This window comes from Anser brachyrhynchus, assembly GCF_964034855.1.
Source record: "Anser brachyrhynchus genome assembly, chromosome: 1".
Classification (NCBI taxonomy): domain Eukaryota; kingdom Metazoa; phylum Chordata; class Aves; order Anseriformes; family Anatidae; genus Anser; species Anser brachyrhynchus.
The window spans coordinates 176979239-177005398 of record NC_137694.1 but is presented as its reverse complement, the minus strand read 5'-3'; the positions used below and the strand labels follow the sequence as shown (position 1 = coordinate 177005398).

Sequence of the window (26160 nt, the reverse complement as noted above, 5' to 3'; positions counted from 1 at the left end):
TTTTTTTTTGGAAGGGTGGTGTTGCTTGTGACCTTTCTTTCAATGTTACTTTCATATATGCTGATATATGTCAGCTGCACCGATTAAATAATTCTCTGGCATGCTTTCCTTTATCTTTTTTTTTTGGGGGGGGGGGGAGGAGGGGGGATAAAACTTCTATATATTACTTGTTATGTCATGAATAAATTGTCTTCAGAGTCTTTTCCATCCTTCCCTAAAATATTGTAACATTTTATTAGTTTGACTTTATGCATTTTTCTCTTCCTAATTTGCACATGATTCCCGCTTTTTTAAAGGGTATTTTTTTACTTTTAATAGCCTCCATTATGCTGCTGTCTCACATGCTGGTTATTTTTCTATCCATTTAGTGTTTTTGATAAGTGGTATACAGTTACTCTGAACTCCTAATATAGTATCTCTAAGCAGTCTGTTATGCTATCTGCTAGCATTTAGTCTTTTAGTTGTCCTTTTCAACTTCCTTTTAAAAAGCTTTGTCATGTTCAGGTAATTCCCGTTTTTGAAGTTAAATGTTACTGTAGTCAATTTCTTGCCTTTATCTTTTCTACAATGACATTGAATTTGAGTGCTTTATGGCCAGCATTACAGTGTAGCATGTAGACAATTATATTTTCAGCCCAGCCTGTTGAATGCTAAAAACTAAATCACACAAGCAATGTTTATCCTCTCGTGAACTCTTTGACTAGCTGCTTTAAGTGCAATATACTTCATCATTCCTATGTAATTTGTATCTTGGCACTATAATTACTTTGGGTTCCGCTGGGTATTTTCTTTCCACTTCCTCTGTGAAATATCTGTTACATCAGATTCCTCACTTAGAACCAGCTGCTGCAATTCTTTTTTTTTTTTTTTAAACAAACAAACAAAACAACAACAACAACAACAAAAACTAAAATTTGTATAGAATCAAGTAAATATTTGGTCTGGTTACAAACCTTTATGTGTCCTGTTCAATTAGGATTTTATTTGTTGGAGTTCTTTGTTATTTTTTGCCCAAATATGGTAAACGTTTATTCTAACCTTTCTTCCTTTTTGAGTATAAATTGGGAGTTTACTGTAGATGACAAATCACCTAAGATTGCGTGTTTTTCTGTGCATGTGACTTGTTTTTAAGAAAAGAAAGAAAGAAAGAAACAAACAAACAAAAAATTATAACAAAAAAACCTCTTTCACAACACTTTTAAAGGTTGTCAGCATTTTATTTTATTTTTACTGTGCTGGCTTACTTAATTCCTATCCCTCTTGAATACATTCCATCCATTATAAACATTTCCTTGGTCACTAACTACCGTCCACTTATCTAAATCAATTTTCAACCCCAAAAATGTATATAAGTCTGTGTCTATGACAGAAAGATGGCAAAAGGAAAACCACATGTATACCAAGTCAATTATAGAGATCCATATCTGTCTCATTTTCATGTTGAATTTTACCTTTCACTTATGATTCAATTGACTCAAGTCCGTCTCTTCATATTTTTTATTTATTTTTTTTTTTAATGAAAGAGACTTCGTTGTCATACTGAGTTATAAGGTTCAAGTAAAAATATTTTACTTGCTTTTTTTCTTCTGGAAAACAAACAAACACACAAAAACAACAAACAAATGACATCAAATTACATCATATTGCTAGCCTTCAGTCTTTGCCACTATTTTGTATTTTCTGTTCCTTCAGATTTTTATTCTCACACTTAATGGGTGTTTTGTTAAATAACAATAACAAATACACATAGTAGCAACATCCATTTTGCTTTATATATGCATTATTATGATGCATATCAAAGACAACATTTTTCTGACATTTGAATTGTTACTTTGTTACACAACATATTGAATGCTTATTTTAGGCCTGTTCCTTGCACTGTTGTCATTTTGATTTTCCTTACTCTTGGAAAGATATTTTTAGAGCTCTTTCATGAGTTATTGTTGCAGAATTCCACTCAGGAATATAAACATCAGTTTATTATTTTCACTGTTTAATGTTGTCACTGTTTTTCCCATTCTAGTGCATGTCTTAATGTTTTTGTCTTTTTCTACATTGGCGCAGCTGTGAAAATTTGTCCAAATTAGCATTACATGTGGATTAGTTAAATCACTCTAAATCTCTGTATAGATATCTTCATTTGTGTTTAAAATACAGCCAATTTGACTAAGCTTAAATCAATTCGAAAGTCAACTAGACTAAACTGAATCAGGAGCATTTTATTTCTGAATAGGAATAAAAATAAGAATAAAAGAATAAGAACATCCACATTAAATCTTCTTTAAATTCACCCATGTAATTGATAAGGATTAATTTGCCAGAGTGTTTCCTCCCTTGCTTGCATCAGACATGCTTACTTTCCTTTGCAATCAGATACGTATGAACTTACACGCTCTGATGTTCAGTGGTGTACCTTAGAGATGTTTCATCAAAGCAATATGTTAAGGTTGTTTCTCCACCAGATGCCCTGCTTTAAAAATCTCTGCTGTGGGATCCATTCTCACCATGGGTCCTAACTGGGCTGCCACAGCTTTTTGGAGTTTTCTGCAGCTTCACAGCTGTATCTGATACAGGGAGAATCAGAAGATACAAAAGAAGCATGTTGTCAATGCATCCATATTCACGGTTGCTCAGGTCCCTCAAAGCTTACCTTTGTAGAAAGAGACTATGGAGTCTCTGACTACAATGGTTCTAAGTCCCCAAAACCAACCGTTATGATCTGGTCACATAAACACTTTCAGTCTCTTTTACCCTGAAATGCAGAAAAGTCATGTTCCTTTGTAATTACTATGTTTTTCACTCAGAATTTTCATTAAGGTGAAAAGTAATATCCAAGAAGAAAATTCCACTTGTCAGAGTTACCACAAATCTCTGATTTTTGTCTATGCTAAATTCTGAATCTTGCTTAAAAATGCTTGTCAGAATAACTGGTTTAGACCAAAGGTATGCCGGGTATACAGATTCCAGCCATACAGATGCTATAGGTACAGTAGTTAAATGGTATAGACCCTACACTCCCTGACAAATAGTCCCTCCCCAGCTTTCCTGTAGGACCCCTTCATGTACTGGAAGGCTGCTATAAGGTCTCCCTGAAGCTTTCTCTTCTCAGGCTGAAAAACCTCAACTCCCTCAGCCTGTCTTCATAGGATAGGTGCTCCAGCCCCTCAGTCATCTTCATGGACCTCCTCTGGACTTGTCCTAATACTTCCATGTCCTTCTTGTCCTGGGGGCCCCAGAGATGAACACAGTACTCAAGGTATTCATGCTATGCAACTTTAATGCTATGACACTTCTAATTTGCTTACTCAGATCTGACCAAAGAATCTGTAAAGAAGGAATCAACATTTGAGCTCCACAGATTCACAACTTCTTAGAGAAGGATGGCAGTCTCAGCTAATCTGAGAGATTTTACTTTCAATTTCAATATATATTTATTTTAAATTCTTCATGTGGAACCTTAGGAAAAGCAAACTTCTATCAATTTCTGTTCTAAAAAGTTGTTAAAGTAAAAACTGAAATTTATAGAATCACAAACTCACAGAATCACAAGCAAAGCCATGAGCCCTGTATTCAGGTTTTCCTTACCCAAAAGAACAGAAAAGGTCTGAATGTAAAGCTATGGTACACTGCACTGTCAGGCTGAAAAACTCAAAGTTAGACAAGGATACCTGCAAATTTGTTCAGCTGAGCTTCAATTCCACCCTGATGCATGCTGAGAATTAGCATTATATGCTTTTTTTTTCTCAGTGGTGACTGCTAGATGTGTAACTCTTCAAGCATACCCCGCCACTTTTCCTATACAGGAAAAATAGCTTTTCCAGCTATTTTGTAAGAATAGTGTGCAAGGTGAGTGAATTTCAGTGAATAATAAATAAAAATTGACAGTAGCAACATATGAAAGGAAAAAAAAAAAAGAAAAAAGAAAAAAAAAGACTCCTGTTTCCTTGTAAAACGCATGAGGATGTCAAAAATATTAAAGTCATATTTTTAGTGAAAAGACAAAGAAATATACAGCACATTCATTTTGGTAAGTATGGTATGCTAAATTCCATTGGATTCAGATCTTACCTACCCCTTAATCACATTTCCAGATGTCTCTTATCACAATCTGTGAGAACTAGCAATCCAAATCATTTGGATATATCCATCCTGTGAGACCTGACAGTGCAGTGTACCATAGCTTTGCGTTCAGACCGTGAGACCTGCTTGTGCTCAGCTGGTTATTGGGACAAAATCCAGAATGGGTCCCTATGACTCTATTGAATTCATGTTTTTGTCTTCATTTCACCTGAGTTTCCATTAGAAGAACGAGAATTGGATATGTGGATATGGAGCCATAGGCAAGGTGTACATCCTAGTAGATCTACATCACACTGTAAAGTTTGATGTAACCATGGAGGAATTAATGACAGGATCTGATTTCCAACCCCTAGCTTATAGACAAGGCAGTTTTTATTTACTGCTGTTTAGCTTCCATTTTTGTTAACTTTCATTATTTTTCTTGGCTTTGATTACTTCCTCAGTGTAGGAGAATCTGACTGGAGCCATTGTTTATTTCTGGTGATGTGTCTTTTCCATCAAATGGCAGTCATCAAATGAGAACATTTTACTTCTAGTCTTGAGAGGTTTACACTCACAAAAGTGGCCTAGAGGGACACAGCTGTCTCATTGTGCAGTGAGCAGAGAATTATTCTGTGATGCATCCTGCTCAATAAAAGCCTTCAATATTATGACCAGGTTCTTGAACTGGCATTGAAAATTAATTGAGAACCAGTGGAAAATATGAGCTGTTGATATGATCTGTTGTAGTAGCTTTTCCTTTTAAACAGCTAGTTGTCTTGTTCTGTGCCAATTATACATGCTTCCTCCACTCTGATTTCCACATAATGCTAATGACAACAGGAAGAGATTGTCACACTGATAGTTGCTGTCAAATCCAACTTAAAAAACAAACAACAACAACAACAAACAATAATATCTTCAAAGGTAAAAATAAGGAATTCCTGTTCCTTTCTCTGTATTTTTAATGAGATGTAATGTAGAACTATAGGACCTTTGAAATTTCCTTCCAACTGAAATATTCTATTCTATTCTATTCTATTCTATTCTATTCTATTCTATTCTATTCTATTCTATTCTATTCTATTCTATTCTATTCTATTCTATTCTATTCTATTCTATTCTATTCTATTCTATTCTATTCTATTCTATTCTATTCTACTCTACTCTACTCTACTCTACTCTACTCTACTCTACTCTACTCTAATTCTGTTCTATAGATTTTGTGCTACCTAGGTAAACAGTAAGTGTATGATTTATGAAAACAGAGGCCATTCGTAGTATTTAGATATTCAGATTTCTGTTTTTTTTTCCTGCCATCATCACTTCTTTCATTCTCTGGCTAACACTGAATGAGACAAACACTTTACCAGGGTGTGTAATGATAGGACAAGGAGTAACAGCTTTAAAATAATATAATATAGTAGATTTATATTAGATATGAGGAAGGAATTCTTTCCTATGAGAGTGGCTAATTACTGGTACAGGTTGCTCAGAGAGGTTGTGAATGCCCTCTCCCTAGAAGAAGAGATGGGACCTTCAGCAACCTGATATGGTGGAAAGTGTCCCTGCCCATGGTAGCGGGTTGGAACTTTAAAGTCCCTTTTAACTCAAACCATTCTGTGATTCTATGAATTAGCTATTTTTTGTCCTTTAGATTTAATGACATCTGTGTGATGATGTAGAAGAAGTAGATATAAAGCTAGGATCCTTCATTTTGTGGATGACCCATTAGGTATAGATTTACAGTCTCACTCATGCATGTGGCTAGTAAGTAACTTGTGGTCTTAAGTTGTATGGGCAGATTCATGCTCTCATCATGAAGAATTCACGTCCTAGAAATCTCTTGTGTACCCAGGTTTCTTTGGCAGTGGAAACAGTTGATGCCTAGGAAGGCCAGTACTTGGGATGGAATTAATGCACTTGAAACAAACAAAAGCTTTCTAAGGGTGGGACTGTCCTTAGCAAGTGTTAGCTCCTGATGAGCACATGGTCTGTCATGTTCTCTTGAATGTCAAAATGTTTGTTTGTTTGTTTGTTTGTTTGTTTGCTAGTTAATTTGTTTGGTTTTTTTCCTGGCATGGGTGTTTTTTCTCTTTTAGCCACTTGAACCAACTCACCATAACATTAAAGTTATACCACAAAGGTACAGGGTGGAAATGCATTGAGAGCAGTTTCCATACACTACTGATGCATGTACTAAGCTACTTTAGCTTTACGTATTGGGGAACCATGTCCCAGAGAAAGGAAAATATTGCTTCTGTCAGAACTAGGTGTTTTCTAACAACACTTCTAGGCTGAAAGGTCAAAAATTCATATTGCTTAGAGGAAATAAATATGTATTTTTATTTCTTTTTACAATTTTGCTAATGAAGAAGTGAACAGTTTTGTAGCCTGATGCAGTTTATAACATCTTGGTACAGATTTTTTAATGTACATTTTCACAGATGCTGTAACTGAACATAAGAGAAAGGAAAAAAAAAAAAAAAAGGAAAGATCTTTGCAAAAATCACATCCTTTGAACAGAAGTCCCTGATAGATGTAGGTAAGATGTTGGATGATAGGCTCAAACAATTAGAATAGCTGTTCCTGCAATTTTGTCCTATTTTATTATGTCTTTTAAATGTAAGCTACTTGGTTTGCATACCCCATGAATGAATGTCCATTCTGAATATGCAAAAAAGGTAGGTCTTAAGGTGTAAGCAGTAGGTTATATTTTCAAATTACCAAACCAGAATTATAGCAAGATGGAAACTATCACTGAGTATCATATGAGATGTCAAATGCTTAAACTGAGCAATTAAGGAGACATTTTAGCTATAAATAATATTTACAGATAAGATTTAACTATAAATAATATTTAGAGACAAGAGCATAAAAGTTTCTCTATTATTCCATGTTTAATGTTTTATGTTTATATTACAGATTTTTTTTGATAGAAACTACCCAAACAAATGTGTACTTTCATCATTCTGAGATGAGCATATGGTACAGATTTCTGTTCAATTTTTATTCTTGTTTAAAGTAATGGCTTTATGCTCTCCTAACTTAAAATGGACATTTATATGGAAGATATAACAGAATGACTTCTTTTTCTTGTAAACTATGAATGGCTACCTTGAATTTATTCCTTAATAGAAAGTTCAGACTTGTACTACGACAAAATATTGAAAAGAATTTTAAATATTGTTGAATAAAACAAGATTGCAACACCTATAGTCAGATTTTACAAAATGTATTATAAGTGCAGATACAATGCATCTAGTCAAATGTGTTAGAAATTCTAAGGTGTTAATAGCAAGCTTTAAAATCATTTCTATTCAATTTCTCTGGATAAAGAAAGTAGGTATTCCACTCCCAGAACATGAGGTTTCTTAACATCTATGGTATTAGAGGAGATATCTTATGAAAGAATTATAAATGGAAATCTACATTGTGAGCAAGCATCTAGTTCCAATACGGGTGCAAGACTGAAATTTTTTCCTTAGTAAAACAAGAAGAAAAAAATCAGACATGAGGACTGCCAGTACTTACATGTGTTTAAATTCTTCCCACATCTTCAATTGATTGACATCTTCAACAAGCTGTTAATGACCCACTCCATTTGCTTTAAATGAGCCTTAAATTTTTAGATCTGATGTAGTTTTGTAGGAAGAGGGAATTAAGTAGATTTAATTGCCTTTTTCAGTTTTTGTTTTTGTGTTTGTTATTCACTATTCAAAGTAACAGTATGCTTTGCCACTGTAATAAAATTTCTCAGTAGTCCTTTCTTTGATTTGAGTTCTAGATGCAAAACTGTGTGCTAGTTTTAATGAATTAGTATTCTTATCCAAGCTAGGCTGTTTGTGTTAGGTAACAGTTATTCATAAAATAAGAGTTTTTCTCATACTGTCTTTCAGTGTTTTAAAGTAGTAATTTAGCAGCTGTCTTGGATAGGGCTGTGAGCATGTTGGAAATCAAAGGTGACTTTGATTCTGTTCATGAGATGGGTTGGTACCCGCATTTTTATTAGTGTATTTTCCTTCCTTGTACTTTGATAGTTTTAGTCCCTGGGGCACAGAGCTGAGAAATAGAGATTGTAACTATCATGCTAGATGAGGAAAACAACGTAAGTGATGATGCAAAATGTATTGTCTCTGATAGTGAACAAGCAGAGACTGGCTTGTGTAAAACAAATTTTTACAGTCTAACTGTGATGGGTTATTCTCACCACACTGGTACCTGCTGAGGAGCTGTGTTATATTTAGTTCTTTCTTTATTTCTTTATTTTTTAGTTGCATGTCTGTAGAGAAGTGATGATACAGGCAACCATGGCTGTTAATATGCACTCAGCATTTTATATTTAGGCATGAACATCTATATTGGCGCCAGACACCAGTTAATTTGTGATTGTGATTGGAGAAAAACATTGGCAAGAGGGCTGGGAAGTGGTGAGCTAGACATCAAAGTGCCTATCATTGTAAGCCTTTATTGTTTCAAAATGAAGAGCTCACAATCTTTCCCCATTAGGAATGAATAAAAACTTAGAAGATATGATAAACAGTGAGCTATTCTACTTCCTCTTATGCTGGGCATTCACATGGGCAGTACTTCACAGTATGAAATTTGGACACAGTCTTCTGATGCAGGCTTATTAATAGTTTAGTTCCTGAATATGTATGTTGTCAATTATCCACAAATATTTATGGTATATTGAATTTGCATAAGATGGAATGTATACAATCACAAATTTTACATATATGATATGGGGAATAGTAGTACATATGGTTTTCAGGTTTGAGCAGAGATTAACCTCCCTATGCCTGTCTGTAAAACGTCTCCTGTCTGTATCTCCCTTCTGAAGAAGGATAGCTGTGGATTGCATTTATCTGGTAGACCACACTTTAGGCACCCTGCTTTGGAGAGAAGGGAGTATGCCGTTAACTGAGTTAAAATGAAATACAATATCTGGTATAAAGTAGTCACCATGCTCTCCGTGACCGCATCCCTGCAAGGCAGCAGCTAATCATTGTTATCTGGTGGGTTCTTTCTGTTATGTCCCCTCTCTTACAATTCCTATCTGCTCAACAAATGACATATGATCTTTCATCTGCCTTTGTGCCTCCAATAAGCATAAAGTCTGATGGGGGCAGGAGGGGAAGGAGACTAACCTTTTCAGCTCGATTACAGAGAGAACAATTTGTTTTTGTAATTAGAGCTCAGCAGTGATCTCTGTTTATTTCACTGTTACTCAGCTCGGTGTAAACAGAACTCAATTTTGACAACTGTTTAGCTCACGGCACAGTTTTAAAGTATTAAAGGATAATGGAAGACTTATTAGATTAGCTTTTGCCATGATCTTTTAGTGTCCCAGATAATTATTATTTGTGATACAGCTGAATGGTTTAGGCTTGTATTATTATTATGCATGCATTTCTGTGTAATACTTTATATACTGTTGATGGGCACTAAAATATGCATTAGGAAGTATACATTTAGTCAGATTGAACAGATATTACTGGCATTTCCAAGTGGCTTAAATTGTTCTTTGTGTATGTGTGCGTATGTGTGTGTGTGTGAATTTCATTTCTTTTCCATTATAACTGTTCTTAGTTCCTGATTTTTCTTTTTAAAACAAATCAATTTAATCATCTTCTTCATCATTATTATTACTATTAATCATTCTTAGTAACACTTGTGTGACTTCTACCACACTCCTTTGATCCAGTCACTACATTACATTTCTTCCCCAGCATTTTACTTTTGTCATTACCTCCATTTCATATACTTCAGTATTGCTTATTTTTTCTTGCACAAACTCCTTTTTTATCTTTCTTATTTAGTATTTCAGATCATTCCTGCTAGTTACATACTGTTTTCACCCTTGTATTTGATTTTTCTCATTATTACCGCTTAATTATATGTTGCTTATTTCTCTGATCTTATAATTAGCTTTTCAGCTTTTGATCACCTTTTCCCTATTTTGCATAAGGCATGTCTTTTTAATCATTTCATTGCTTTCCTTTACACACTGTTCCCATTCTTATTCTTTTTTGCTGTCTAACACTATTCTATTGGTTTGACTGTCTCTGATCAGAAGCAATGCTTCTAATCTTATTTTCCATTTCTAGTAAGAATTTTGTATACTGTTTTGTCCTTGTTTAAAGCTATGCAATTTTCTCTTTTTTTTTTTTTCCAGTAGTAGAAGTTTGCAACTTATTGTCAGTTCTCTACATTTTAGGGCAACAATTTGAAGGTGATTACATGATCACCCTAAATTACTGGAACATCTGAGCAAGAAAAAGATATTTTGAGTTTTCACATTTGAATAATTGTATTTTCTCTTAAGATGCATCATGAAAAGGAGCCTATGTCAGTGACTAAGTGGATACATTTAACAAAACATGAATATTAGTTCAAGAGTGAAATACTGTTGTATTTTCATTTCAGTCTTAATGAACATTGTTGGTTCATGCTATGAAAGCACAAAGATTGCTTGCTTAGGGCAAAGAAAGCTCTGTCACGGTTAATGGCCCCAAATCCTTCCTACCCTAAACATATATACATATATTTTAACTTAAATTTCTTACATTTGTTTTGAAAAAAAAATAAAGAAAAAAAATATTACAACAGGAAAATAAAGTGCCACAACAACTGCACTGTGTGGTCCACCTCCCTCTTTTTCTTTTATATATTAATTTTTATGCTGCACTCATTCCAGTGCACTACCACATAGCAGGATGGTTTATTACTAGTTTTGTTCAAATTAGTTATCTCATGCTTGTGATTAGAATTCTTGTTTATTCAGGCAAAACTTAGTAACTTAAAGGCATCCAGGCCTTTCAGACCTATTTTCAATTTGGAAGTGAAAGGCATGTATCTCTTTCTGAAGAAATCAGTCTTGTCAAACAGGAGTATAGCAAAAGAGGAGATTGCTATCATCACTGTGTAGTAGGAAAAAAATATATATTATAAATATATATGCACATCTTGCACATATACCGCCAAGTTATCATGAAAAGAGCAGGTAGTTTTCTGAAAGACATCCTTCTCCCACATTTTCATTATCTATTAGATATTCCTATTCATTCTGTTGACACTCATCACAGTAGTCTCTGAGTACCTCCCAGTGGTGTGATAAGCTCTTGACTTAAGATCTCTCATTTTCTTTCCAGAAGGAGAAAACACCTTAGTGCCTCAACTTTAAATTCATGCATTTTTGGTATCCTATGTCCCAGAGGGCTCCAATTCTAGCTAAAATTCTTAATTCTGGATGTACTATGAAACACCATATTCAGATTTGTGGCATTTAATCTGAAAAATGGAATAATAACTGAGCAAGAGCAGATCACTTTCTGCCTGGCTGAGACAGTTTTGTAGCCAGCTAGCAAAAGAGGAAAATATTATTTATAAAATGCTTTTTTTGTGAGAACTTTAGAATAGAGATGCTAAGATACATGGTGTAGTTACTACTCCTCCTCATTTATTTGATAGCCAAAATAGAGTGAGAGTTTGTTCCAAAAGAATTTTAGCCACTATATCAAGAACTTGACCTAAATAACCCTCTCTTTTTCCACTAAGTAGGTGGGGATCATAGTAAGGGTAACTTCCTAATTTACTTATTTAAGTAATGTACCCTTCCCCGAACACATATTACCTTATTCTTTATAGTGGTACAATTTTATCCACAGGAGACTACGGTATAACTGTGAGAGCTTTACAATACTTTTGGCACCATTTACTCTGTTGAATTTCTGCTGAACTAGTTAATATTCCTTCATGAGATGAATTCCTTCATGAGTACCTTCCTGATGAAGGTAGCATCATTTTTCTGAAATATAGAGGTCAAACTATCTGCTACACATGAGGTGTTGGCTTTTCAGTCCATATCATGTGAATTATGTAACATAATATATATCATATGTAACCTGATCATGATACATATATCTAGGACCTGAAAGTATACTGATCATTATGCAGTTCACCAGAAGTGCAGGTTTTTGCCATGCTGGATACACATGGAGGTTCTGCTATTGCTCATTTCTGTCAAAAAGGTATAGCACATTCTCCCTAGATCAAATAAACTAGACAGACCTCATGGTTGACAATATTAAATAATGCAGAAATACAGGAGTATAAGAATAATGAATGTCTTGTCTTCCTCTTTAGATCCGTCATCAATGTGCTGTCAAATCTATGCCATGACCCGAGTCCAGACTGAATTTTCAAGAATATTAAACTTGCTTAGATTTTTTTAGTTAACTAACATCTTCCTGAGCTTGCTTAGGATTTAGACAATTGGATAGCTAACGTCAGTTTGCTATAGTTGGTGTGTCTCAGCATTTACTGGAATACTGTTTTTGCAAAGAAAGGAAATATGACTTCTTTGACCAACACACTAGTCAGCATCAATTCTAGTCAGGATCAGTACCAGACAACTTCCAGTTATCACTCTATCTTCTAAACTGCAAAGGTTATCATTCAGATTTCTTAGATCATCAGTTTCTCAGGATATGCACCACATCTCTGGTGAATAGTTATACTGAATTTGGGGATTTCTGATAAACACATAGCTGGTGCAGAAGTATTATTGTGGAAGTATTATTGCGGAAGTATATCCAACAACTTAGAAAGCAATTGAATATGAACTGCTTTTAATAAAACAAAAGTTTACAGTTCAGCTGTATACTGTAGGCATTAGATTGATTATAGAGTTTATTGTTTTTAATGGCGATTTGGGGTGAGATATGACATACTTGGTAAACGTTGATGGAAATAAATCAAAAGGATTTCTTGGTCTTAGTCAAAAAAACAAGGGAGTCTCTATATCTGATGAAAAGTAAGATTTTCTGAAGGATAGACTATCAGTGGCTGAGGCTCAGATAAAGTTACAAAGATTTGTTTCATCTTCATCTTGTGACTAACCACTTTTTTTTTTTTTTTGATGTGGCCTATGGAATTTCTTAGACAGCTGGGATATATATAGATATTAATTTTATCTCTCTGAAATCACGATAATTTGTTTTTCTTTCTGAGAGCTGAGAAGTATTTGATCACTACCAAAATAAGTATGGTCAAACCAAGGCATTTGCAGACTAGTATCCTCAAACATTATATGTAAGAACAAAGGTCAGGGCAAGATTAACTATGATGAAAGCATCCATGTAAGAAGGTAAGGGCTACTTCAAAGCTATGAAGATATTACTTTCCAACAGCTAGCATGTCTTGGTATAATCCTGAAGTGGTGTTAGGTATATATAGTAATTGTGTCTTCTTTATTACTGCATACTAAATATAACTCAACAGCAATTACAAAATCTCTGGTTTTGATGAAATATAGGAAAAAAAAAAGAAAACATTTATAGGCAGGATTTTTCTTCTAATAAGAAATAAATTTTATCTACATTTATACTTAAAATTTAAAAAGAGATGGTTTTGCAAAAAAATTAGTTCCCCAGAACTACTGCAACTTGCATGCAAAGATCACCTTTAATAAGTGGACATCCACTGTCAATAGAAGCATAGTGTATTGTTCCTCCTTTTTCAAAGACATAATTCTGCTTTTATATAATCATTTTAAGAAGATATAACTGTGTATCTTTTTCAGTTCAGTGTAGTGGGTAGAGGTCCCAATATCATAAAACTGTAGATTAACTAATCGTATTAGCTAGTCACTATAGAAATCCATTTAGTAGAACTCCCATCAGTAACTGCTGAAAATGAAGAAAATTATGTGCTACTTGGAAGAGGTTATTGACGCTACCTGAGGAAGATGTAATTTGCAGTGTAAAAATACAGTATTGCAATTTTGTTGATAACGTGCAGAAAGACTTTACCATAAATTATAGTATAGTTGTATCAATCTCTTATAAAACAGGTCTTTGTACTTTCATTGAAGATGCTGATGCATTTATTATTATTACACACCGATAACATAATAAATCTAATAAATCTTTAGTAAATCTAATAAATATCTAAATTGCAGTCTGTCTGGATCAATTCCAAGAATCCCTGTTTTCTAGGTACACTTGACTGCACAGTAAGTAGCAATGCACTACATGACAGGTAGTTCTAAGCAGTCTTCCAAGGTAATTTCAGTATATACAAGATGCAGGATGTCTTTCAGTTACTTTTAACATTCTTTAGCATTTCCTCTCTGCTCCTAAACTGTCTCTTCTACTTTGATTCCTTTGCTGGGAGCAGTTAAAATTGGTGTGGAACAAAAAGAGTTTTCTGCAACTTCAGTAACTTAAAAGTGTAACTACAGAGTCCTTTCAAGCATATGCTGAAGAAATCCTTCATGGATTTATTTATCTATTTATTTCCCACAAAGTAAAATTTTGCATTACAAAAGACTTTCTCCTGTTATGTATACACATATTTATAGCTAACTTTACTAGGAACATTGAAAAAGATGTCCATGTAATCTTTCACTATTAAAGCAGGTTCTAGCATTAGGCCCTGTTTAAAAAAATCAAATCCTTTTTTTTTTCTTTTTTTTTTTTTTAGTATTCATACATATATATTAACACAAAGAGGGATTTGAGATTGGAAGTGTTTTGTTTTTTTTGTTTTTCATTTGAAAATGATGTTTTTTAACCTTCTATTTGGGGAGTAAAACAGACATCTTTTAGAAGGACAAAGGAATGAAATAATCTGATAATCTGTAACTATCCTACATGTAATTTTGCCTAAAGAAAATATATTAATCTTTTTTTTTTAATTCATATTTAGTTAAAAAGCATTCTTTTATTCATCTGTGTCAAATCTACTATACTACTTAAATGGCTTAATTTCTCTTTTCCTTAAAGCCTGAAGTTCAGGATCTGCAGCTTTGTGACCCTCTTAAAGAACAAATATTTCATATATGTGCTGGGAATTTATGTGCGTCCTCCATGGTAAATTTTAACTATTAGTCACCTTTTGTGAGAAAACAGAAAACAGATAATATTTTTCCTCCAGCAGGAGCCATCAGCCATCTTATTAATAAAGAGCAGTATCTATTCCAATTGTAAAATAATAAATATGCGAGCAAAACTTCACATAAATGTAAAAAAAATGTCATGCAGCAGGCAGACTGTAAAAATATTAAAAATCATCATTATTTAAGCAAGTCTGACAGAAAATATGGAAAATATACAATAGTGGCCTCAAATACCAAGAATATAAAAATAAAACTGAAAATATAAAACCAAACAAAATAATTCAATCCACAGAGCACAAATATGAGGAGTTATCTATTGCTAAACCCATGGGGAAAATGTTCAACTTTATAAACATGTTTGGATCCCATCTTTTATAAACTAATTCAACATTCACTGAATAATTTCAGTTCAGGTATTTATGCAAACCTGAAGACAGAATTCTCTAATTATGGTAGGCTGTACTTTCACATTTATTTTCCACATTTTGTTTGTTTAAATGTTTCACACAAAATGAAATCCATTCTATTTCTGCATAGTATTGGCTTTTGTAATTTTTCTCTTCCTCTTTTGTGTGTGTGTGTGTGTGTGAGTTGAAGATTTACTACAATTTTACTAGTTCTTTCTCATTTAATTCCAACTTTAAATAATGTTTCCAGAATTAGGACCCTTATCTTAATCAGTGAATTATTTGGAAATTCAGGGAAAAACAACATCTTGTACCTTTTTCAGTATTGAGGAACTGCTATATTTTAGTGGACCTTTTGAACATCTGTCAGTATAACATTTTCCATCTCTTTTAGGCTAAATGTCAAGTGCTACTTACTGAAATGAAGTATTAAAAAATGAGGATTTATCATGAAACCATGATTACTTTTGGGAGGTATACTGAATTTATGTCAAAATTAGAAAAGCAAAGTGAACCTATTTTTGAGATAAGAAAACAAATACATAGATAAATACTGAGAGACTGTCAACCTTTATACATAATGTCTTAAACAGATCTGGAAGTCTTCCTGGAGTGGGCATGGTGAGAGAATTCCTTCTGCTTTAAATGGACAAACTCTGAATTTTGCTCTCTCCCTTTATATGCGCTAGATATCACAATAAGAACAATATGAACATACGCATTTCCCAGACTTATTTTTCGGTGTTTCCATATGTTGTAAAAACATACTTCAGTAAAGAAATATATACAAATTGAATGAGAAGCCAAAGGGAAAAAAAAGAAGAAAAAGAAAAAAAAGAAACAACTGCAGGGCATCAGTGTGAAAAAAAATTTAAACTGCCTGTTATTAACTGCTCAACCTGTTTTATGCTGGATTTCTGCATAATTAGTGTTAGAGAGGAAGGGGAAAGAACAGATGTTGAATAAAGATTGAAAATAAGAAAATGAGACTGTTCAAAATATGTATTTTTTAAAAAGTAGCTATGGTTGCTCTCAGCTAGACTTTTTTTTTGTTGTTGTTGTTGGCAAGACAGCAATCTATTTCTCAAATTCATAGCCCATTTCTGCAAGATTAAAGCAAAACAAAGTGTTTCTTTTTCAGTCTGATCAGTTAAACAATTATACAGCTCCAATAATCCCCAAGTCACTCTTTCAGAAAGCAGCAGAATGTTTCCTCAAGCAGTTTCATAAAGTAGATTAAATGAATATGATATCAGGTCAGAAACCCTATAATCTCTTTCCATGGGAAGTTTTTTGATTGCTTATGCAATTAGTCTTTTTTCATACTTAAAAAATAATATCTAAATAATCCATAGCAGATGCATTATTTTTCCACCATCTTTATAGAATAAATGCCACTAAATTAAACATCATTGTTTTTCCATCCCTTTTTCCATTTCTTGCATCATGATTTAAAGCAAACTGAACTATTTTTTTTTTAAGAATGCCCCTCACCCCCTTTTTTTTGTTTTTCCTTTTTCTCTACTTAGTTGTTCTTTTCTACACTGAGATTGAATACATTATGAAATTGTGGACTAGATAGAGGTATCTGAAAAAGATGGCTGCAAATTACATGCAGAGTACATTACATTCAAATACATTAAATAATTTAATAAATAATAATTTAATACATTAAATCCTTTTCATTACTACCCTACTGTACACCCCTTTTTACCCTGAGTAGATTATTTGTTTCAATGCAAGTTGAATAGGCCCTGTGGGTTTGACCAGTGACCCTTAACTAAAGAAACTGAGCACTTGAATGGCATTGCTGCTGCACTTTTTCAGAGATCTTTTTTCACAAGGTTAAGATAAAAGCGGAGACCATTCTGGGAGAAGGATTCAGAAGTAAAATGAATCCTTTCCCCTGTGTTTTAATTTTCTGCTTGCTAATGAAAAAAATTATTTTTCAAGCATTCTCAAATTTGCTTTTTGTTGTTGTTGTCCTCACCCTACATACCATCAAAAATGGGCTTCGGTCTGCTGAACTGTCTTCAGGTGAAGAAATATTTTCTGCTATTTTTTTTTTCTATTGTGATTCAAATTTTAAATGTAATATTATAAAGCTATGTAGGATTTGTTTTTTTGAAAAGTCACAGCTTAAAAAGTAACAGCTCACAACTCGATAGACTTGTTTCTTGAAAAGCTTACAAGTAAACTGATGAAGAAACTATAGATTTTTAAGCATCTTATATTCAAATAAAATTTGAATATGACAAATTTTATCTGAAAAAAAAAAATCAAACTAAGTCACTGTCTTATTCTAGTTCTCTGGTATAGCTTCTAATAGAGAGTACACCATTTAGAAGAGGTATTGTAAAAAATGACCATGTCAACTTGTATGACTGCGGGTATGTAGTGTGTGCATGTACATTTTCTAGATACATTCTTATTACAGATTTTCACTGTAATTGCAAGCAAATAGCAGTAGCTCAATGTTATAGTATGCTTGATACTGCAACTGTGCCATTACTACCAATTTCTGTAGGAAAGCATGGTTTGTGGATACCAGCAAGTTGATGGATTGTTCTGTGGAATCAGAACAAATCTTTCTTATGATTCATTTTTGCCACAGATAAGCCATAAAATGAAGACAGTAGATTGATGGAGGTTTAGTTTTTCTGCTCTTGTTTTAAACAGTAGATGTAGAACAGGTTCTTCTATTTTATAGCCTGAAGCTGAACTGTCAACATAAAAGATATACAGACTTAATACCTGAGATCTGGGCAAAAGAATTTCTTCCCACTTTTTTTTTTTTTTTTTTTTTTTCCGAGCAGATTAAGCAGCACACGATATAGCTCATTACTGCCTCGTGTAAATTTATTGAAAAGGCAGTTTTTGCTAAAGAGCCTGAAATACTTTGTCTTGTTACTACCTGCCCTACTGCAAAACACAGATACCAGCTAAGAATGAAAAAAGATTTTCATTTCAAGTCCGCCTGTCCATATTGTGAGAACTCCTATATCTCACTAAAATGTATCAAGCTTGAAACCTTATTTGTAATTTTTTTCTCTGTGATTGCATGTGACTGACTCCACATCTCACTTGATGTCATATAATTGTAGTCACTGTACAATTATGAGTTTATTAAATCCATAATAGTAAAATAAATAAATCAATAAAACAGAATTGAACATAATATGAAAAGAAAAATAGCCAGAGATGATAACCATTCAGATTTTTTTATATATATTTTTCAGCTTTGGATATTGATTCTCTGGCTTATTTTTAGTTCTGGATATTTTTATTCAATGAAAAGTAAAGTTATGATGCTTCATAAAACTATATGTCAAAAATCAAAAGGGCAGTGTGCTACAAGTTTTCAAGGTGGAACAAAAGAAGTGAAAAATGAACCGATAAACAGAAGAACAAGACTTGAAACAAAAGAATTAAGAATAAAAAAAATAATAATTATAAGAATATACCATTTTTCACACACTTGGCAGCAGTTTAAATTTCATTCAAGTTAACATACTTTTCATGTGGATAATTCTCCTGTTCATCACTACATATATCTACAATCAGACCTCTTACAGGCATGCATAGGATAAAAAGTACTACTATTTTCATTCCTGGTCATCTCCTGTTGGGTCAGTTGCAGGGATGTGTGGAAAACTTATGTTAATGCTTAACTAGAGTCCTGGTTTTTGGACATCTTTTAAAATGAATTCTGGTTTAAGGCTTACTGGAGATAAAACTTTTCTGTTACATACACCTTCTTTCAGTTTTGGTTGATACCATTAAAAAAAAAACAAACAAACAAACAAAAAAACCAATCAAACCATAGCTGAGCTTAAATACAACAATTTAGAACAAGTAAAACTTATAGAGGAATAGAGACTGTTTTAAGAGGTGAACTGGGAATTTTTGATAATTAGCAGGTTTTCGTTTGTTTTTAATAGGATTTTACCCTTAAGCAATACATATATACACAGGGTCTTCCCTCTTACTCTGTGTTTCATGTGGGTACTTACATTTTTTTGTTCGTGCTTTTGAATTTTTCAGAAAGACCTATTCACAAATATTGCATTATAAAAGAGTTTTTTTGTTTTGTTTTGTTTTTTTCCTACTCATGTAAAGTATGGCATGCTTAAGTTTGCTAGGTTTAAAGTTTGTTTTACCTTGACATTTTTCTCCATAGTGAAATTCTGATCTGAAAGTTTATATTAATAAATTTCCCTTCTGTGTTTGAAATGATCTTGAATGTCCATTAAAATTGTATCCAAATAAATATCTAAATTATTATAGACTGAATATTTATAAAACAGTGCATGCTGCAGAATGATGTCTAAACTTGCAATTCTTATTTAGAGAAACAGTTTAGAAGTATTGCCTGAAATTTTTACCTTCCCCTTCCCCACCCTATTTTTATATATTGATCTGATATGATCTGATAGAAGTATGTTGGCCTCTTATGACTAATTTTGTCGTATAATCTCTTAAAACTTCACCTTTCTCAACCTTCGCTCAAAGTACAAGAGTACGAAAGATAACATGCTCATTTTTTTGCAAGTATCACTAGGAAATCTGTACATGTGTTCCTTTTCCCTTATGGAAGAGGTAGGAATATGAACAAGTTAAATTAGTTCTTTCTTGACTGGTGTAGGAAGATATGGGTTTCATTAATCATGTGATGTAACACAGCTGGGCATGACAAGCTGGAGCATGTCTTCCAAGAAATTTCAAAACAGCTTTCTTGAAAACCGCTGTGAATGAAATAGCACATTTTTATAGTAAGACTGATTAATCAAAATAGGCCTTTCCTAACACAGAAATAAAATGAATCCAATTAGATGTCAGTTCTGTAGCTGTGCTCAGAATCTCTGCCAAAATTCTCTGCAAAATACATTACCACTAGAGTTATAGAATACAAATAATTTTGTATTTAGGGTAGAGAAACAAACATTGTCATATATTTCTATTTAAAGATGGTAACCTACATCTATATTTAGACATTCAGAGTGGAATTTATTCATACAGCTAATTAGCAATGGGATTCAACTCAAATGTAGGTATCTAGATTAGGGTGAGCATTGCGTTCTCTTTTAAGTAGATCTCCATTTACTATAATGGGAACTTAGACACCTGTCTGACATATGAACCTCCTTCCTTAGAGGCACCTAAGTATCTGAATCTGGGGCTATGTCCCACTTACATTCCTTAGTCAGGTAAAAATACATACACCTGTCTATACGAGCAGCACTAAATAGTACTACATGTGGAGTGGAAGTGTCTGAGTTAGTTCAGCATCAGAAACAATTTGGACACATTAATATATTGGTTTTCTCAGGCTTATTATCTTCTCAACAAGGAATCATTTTAAGAGACTTTAAATTGATTAGCCCAGAGAGTGATATTTGAAAAACTTAGCCACTACGTAATATATGGTAGTGTCCATGATCTCTTTGTGCTTTGCATATATTCAAACAAAAATAAGTGTTATGTAGGGAGGAGATCAGCCTTTCAACTACAATTATAGCTTGTTGTTGAAAATCATTTTAAGATGTATTTTCAAGTTTTCATTTATTTGTTTATTTATTTATTTATTAAAGAAATATCACCATAGTAACTCCAATAACTCCATGAAATTGCAAAATGTGTCTGACTGTTTCCCTGATTACAAGTAACTTTTGAGACAGTATCTATCCAAGGACACAGGACTTAGAAATAAGTTTCCACAATTTTTGCATTTATAGACAGCTGTAATAAACTATATAATTGCCCAACATAAGCGAAAAAACAGTGTCACAGAATATTAGACACTGGAGACTCTTGACTGAAGAAAGCCATTTTCAATGCCTCAGTTACCAAAAAAGTTTCAAGCAGACTGTGCCTTCCAAGACGTGTTAGTCAATAACACTAATACAAATAATAAATGCAGAAAGTAAGTATTAATTAGTTCTATTGCTCACAGAACTGTGTGGTTTTGTTACCATGTTATCATTCAGGTGGTAAAGTGAAATTCTGTGAATATCTAAAATTTGTGTGTCCTTGGAAATTTAATAGAATTACCTTACTGTAAAATGAGAACAGCTTGGTTCTTACGGAAAAAAAAAAATAAAATCTATTTTTATCTCACATGTAGGCTTTTATAAAATACCATCATATTTTATTTTATTTTTTGCAGACAGTATAATCACCCCTGAATACATCGTTTCTTTAATACATTGTTTCTTTAAAAATTTTGCTTAAAAACACCTCAAGATACTCAATCTTTTTGAATATGTGAAAGATCCCCAGTTTGTGGCAGTATGGGACATGGTTTAGCAATGAGACTCAACAAGTCAGGTTAACAATTAACTTGAAGATCTTGAAGGTCTTTTCCAATCTAAATGATTCACAAACTGTGGAAAGGCTCATGGAGGGCAAAACTGTTATGACCAGGAATATCAGCAGAAGGAACATGCTAGAAGGCCAGTGAATGAGCAAAGCTATTCAAAGTTTTGCAGAAGCTTAAATTACCTTTGGTGACAAATGGAAAGTCAGAGGATGGAACTGTAAGTGAAATGATGCTCTAAAAATCAGGGACAAACCAGCTGACTTCTGAGGTTCTTGAGAGGCTGAAAAGACATTTGATTAAAATACTGAAAGAATATATATATGCATTTAAATCAGGGAGGAGTTGTCTTTTTCTTTCCATTCTCACACTCTTTAATCAGACAACTTGTATTTAGAAGAATAAATTAGAGAAAACTAGTAGTTCCTTAGCTTCTCCTGATCTGCTTGCAGGTTTACTTCACTGAGCCTCAGATTCTGCATGCCACTCTCCATAAAAGAAAGCAAAAATGCAAACACCACCAGAATGTTTTGAGAATGCTACAGATTTTGCTCTGTAAATGAAAGATAAGCAGATGGTTCTTGGTACAACTATTAGCTACTCACAATTATAACTGATGGTGTCCATGGGACATGACACCTTTCTACAATATAGTAAGATTATAGTATGTCCGTTCTATTGCTTTAAAGCATGTTGTTAAATTATCCTCTATTTTTGATCCTTTACCTGCTTTACTGAAGTATCTGTAAAACTGCTTGTTAAGAGAAAGCATGTTAACAGGTGTCCTTGTGCACTGGAGATGAATGCATCCTTGTGGGATGAATACATTATGGATATAGAATTGTCTTCACACTTCTCACAATCAACTTTTTTCACCTCTTCACACAGTGAACACATCCAGATTGTTGTCACTACACTTGATTGCAGCATAGGAGGCTTACAGGGTCACAGCCAGCCTTGTATCTTTTGTTCTGTCAATGAAAGTCTTGTGAGCTTTATTCTCACACTTTCAATTTTAATGTGGCTTTTTAAAAATTATTTTTATAATTACACTACATTAATAGCATAATTAAGTACTTTTCATATATGTGTACAGTGCCAGCTTTGTTTCTGTAATGTATATTCAAACATATCGTTGTGAACATCTATGTTTATTTATGCATATGAAGATGATTTTTCTGACAAGTAGTCAGTGGGATACAAAAAAATCTCTTTTGCTTTGTAATTTTGCCAGACTCACCTGCACACATTGTACCAGTCTCTTTTGCGAGGATCTGTTTTACAATTCCAAAACTATATGCACATCAAAGAGAAACAGTAATAATAATAATAAAAATACTAGATAAATCTCTTTTAAAATTTGGGGCAAACATGAATTTTCACAGATGAACTTCATGTTTTCACTAATAGCAGTTTTTCTGTGTAAACAAGTATCAGTATTATGTGCACTAATTCAGGAAGATGATGAGTTCATGTTTGATTTTAATTATGTGTCATCTCACTGAAAATGAGGAAATTTGTGTATTCCTGCTGAATGTCAATAAATAGTGAAAGATGAAAGTACATAATGTAAAGAGTTGAACAGCAAATCTGATGCAACTTACCCAAATGGGCACACAGCATACCTGAAGATGTTGAGAAAAGAGAATAAATAAGATGTTTTAAAATATTTTTGCCTTTTTCCTGTTCAAAACACTTGATGAATTTCCCATAATGTTGGTGGGTAGAGAGACATTTAAGACAGGCAAAAGAAATCTTAAATTCAGGTGTATTTTAGCCCTGGCCTATTACTACATTTTGAGATAATCACATGGCATGAGTTGAGGATTTTATCTATATTACAGATCTGTTCTCAGAAGGCTTTATATTCCCCATTGCAGCCTTTGATAATTCAATTACTCTCTCAAAAAGTTGGGAGTAGCAGATAAATTCACTTTAATGTTAAATCAAGTACCCCAGCAGGTTTCTTTTAATATGATCGCTTCTCAGGGAGCTGAGCTCTAGAGGTGATACCTCCCAAATGGAGCCTTTTGCAAGGAATATGTGGGCCTCAAGAACAGATTAAAAGAACTGTCTGTACCAACATAGCTTCTCGCTATTAATAAAGTTACTTCAGATCATGACAGTGATCTCATTCACTCAGATGGTTGTCCATCTAGTTTAATTTAATTTAATTGACAACCTTAGCTCTCTCCATGGATCAGATTCCATGAATATGACGAATGATCTCAGGAACAGAGAATGTCTTTAAACAAGCTGATTTTAACCCTTCCCTTTAAACACTGTCTTTTGGGATTCCCAAATCTTATTGGCAGACACTGATTGCTGAATAACAAGTAGGAGGGGATTAGCTACATCTGCATTGACCGTGTCTTCAGAGAATGCTAACAATAATGCCAGTTCTGTTTGTCTACCTCTAGGAAATGAACAAAGAGTATGTGTTAGATGAACAACAGGATTTAGTGTGGTAAATAGATGTATGTCCCTGTAGAAATCAGCTAGCAAAGCAGAGAGAAAAAAGTCCTAATAAGAAAATGCTGCTTAGTACTTACAACCAGTTGGCCTTAATAGGCAGATTTTCATTGACCTTCTGTACAGGATTACAGTCTTGTTAGAAGGAAGACTTGAATTTTAGATGCATTCATCCATATCATCAAAGATGCATGTTGTCATCATAGTTGGAGCAGGCTAACTGTGACACTGGAATTATACAGAAAATGCTTCATTTTCCTATCCAAAGGTAGAAAATAAAAAGGGATGGGGAATGTAAACCTCTCTCTATGTGTGAAATGCTTTATTCTGTATTTTTATTCCACATTTTCCTCTTTGAAATTAAATAGGCAATTATATTCAAAGATATCTTTTGCTGATTGCTTTATAAAACATATTCTCACAGTAAGCAAAATTAAATGTTACTTTAGATATGTTTATTTCAAAGAAAGAGTTTGAATGAAAACAAATTTATTTCTAATGAATAAATTCTATGAAACTTAGAAATTTTACATAAACATTCAGATTTATTTTATAATTTCTTGTCTTATTTTATTTTTACTTGAAAATTAGAGACTTGCAAAATAGCTTCTTTCTATGCTGAGTAATTAACTCATTATAGACTGTGCTGGTTTTATATACTTTTCATGCAATTATTATTTTCTCCTTAATATGCCCCTAGATTTTTTCTACAAAAAAAAAAAAAAAAACCACACTCTAAAACTGACAATATCTATCCCAAGATATGTTGTAAATGTCAGCCTAGCTAATCTGTCCAATATGGCTTTAAAATACTCCTTGCAGTTATTCAGGTGCAATGAACTGTGGCTGCAAAATATTGGAGGCAGTTTGTAACACCCAGCTGCAATTGAGTTTATCTGAATATCATGTAAAACAGTAAAATAGTGTAAAATAGTGGCTAAAAGTAGCTGTGTTCATATAACACAGGAGCATTTGATAATGCAGATATGCTCTACAGGGTTATCGTCATTGGTTTTCATCATCTTTATACAACAAAAACAACAAAACTGCTAAATAGGCATGTCAGCTTTTCAGAAGACTGTGACTGATGTTTTATGAACAAAGTTGTTGACAGTTTGGAAATCCTTGTTTATCATCCCAGCCTGACTTTCTCAGAAATGCCATCATTAAATCAAAAAGCACATTCCAAATTTAAACTGAGAATTTATTTAAAGAAGGAATGAATATTTGGGCTGATGTTTGAAAGACACAGACTAAATGAATGGGAGAGTTCAGTCCTACTGAACTTTTAAAATAGGAATGTTGAGCTCAGAATTGTTTTCAGGAATGGAATCAGCAGTTGATGGGAATTTGAGATATGCTGATTTATACCAATACTTTCTATTTTGTCTTCGGAAAGGAGAGAAGTGGCATACTGTGATTTACTTTACTCTTTACTTTTCAGACAACCCAAAATCTGGCTCTAAGATCCAGGGATAGCAATTCTATATTCTCATGATGGACAGAAATGCATGAAAAAATCTGACACAAAAGTATGGGCTGATTCACAAAAATCCCTGTTAACTTCCTTGTTAAGTAAAATTTTAAAGTATGCTTTTGTAGTGTTTGCAGAAGATTTGTAGGTTTGAACTACAGCTAGAAGTAAAAACTGAAATTTAGCATTTTTGCAAATTACCCAGTACTCTGCTGTGTTTAAGATTCAGCTAGATCTGGGAGCCAACAGAGCCTGGGCAGCAAAAACAAGGTATGGCAGCTCAGAGGAATTAGTGAGGAGCTTGGCTCTCATCTTCCTCTGCCTCTGAATTCAAGCAGGAGATAGGACAATGTTTTGGACATAGCTATTATGTTAACTTGCTCTGCTCACAAAGTACAGCTGATCAGCTGCTCTGCATTTTTCTTGCTAAGTTTCTGGAAACATAAAATATAAAATAAAATAAAATTAAAATAAAATAAAATAAAATAAAATAAAATAAAATAAAATAAAATAAAATAAATATAATAAA

The 26160-nt window shown here is 33.3% G+C and overlaps 1 protein-coding gene across 5 annotated transcripts in view; it reads left to right on the top strand.

The window, feature by feature from the left end:
* Positions 1–26160, top strand: part of PCDH17 (protocadherin 17) — an 88411-nt gene that overhangs the window by 44779 nt on the left and 17472 nt on the right. The window contains exon 4 of one of the 5 annotated variants that reach the window (XM_080575716.1): positions 1–26160. This exon is cut by the window's left edge and continues 12291 nt beyond it. The exons of the other annotated variants lie outside the window; for them this stretch is intronic. The gene's annotated coding sequence lies outside the window, so the exon portion shown is untranslated. 5 annotated transcript variants of the gene reach the window in all.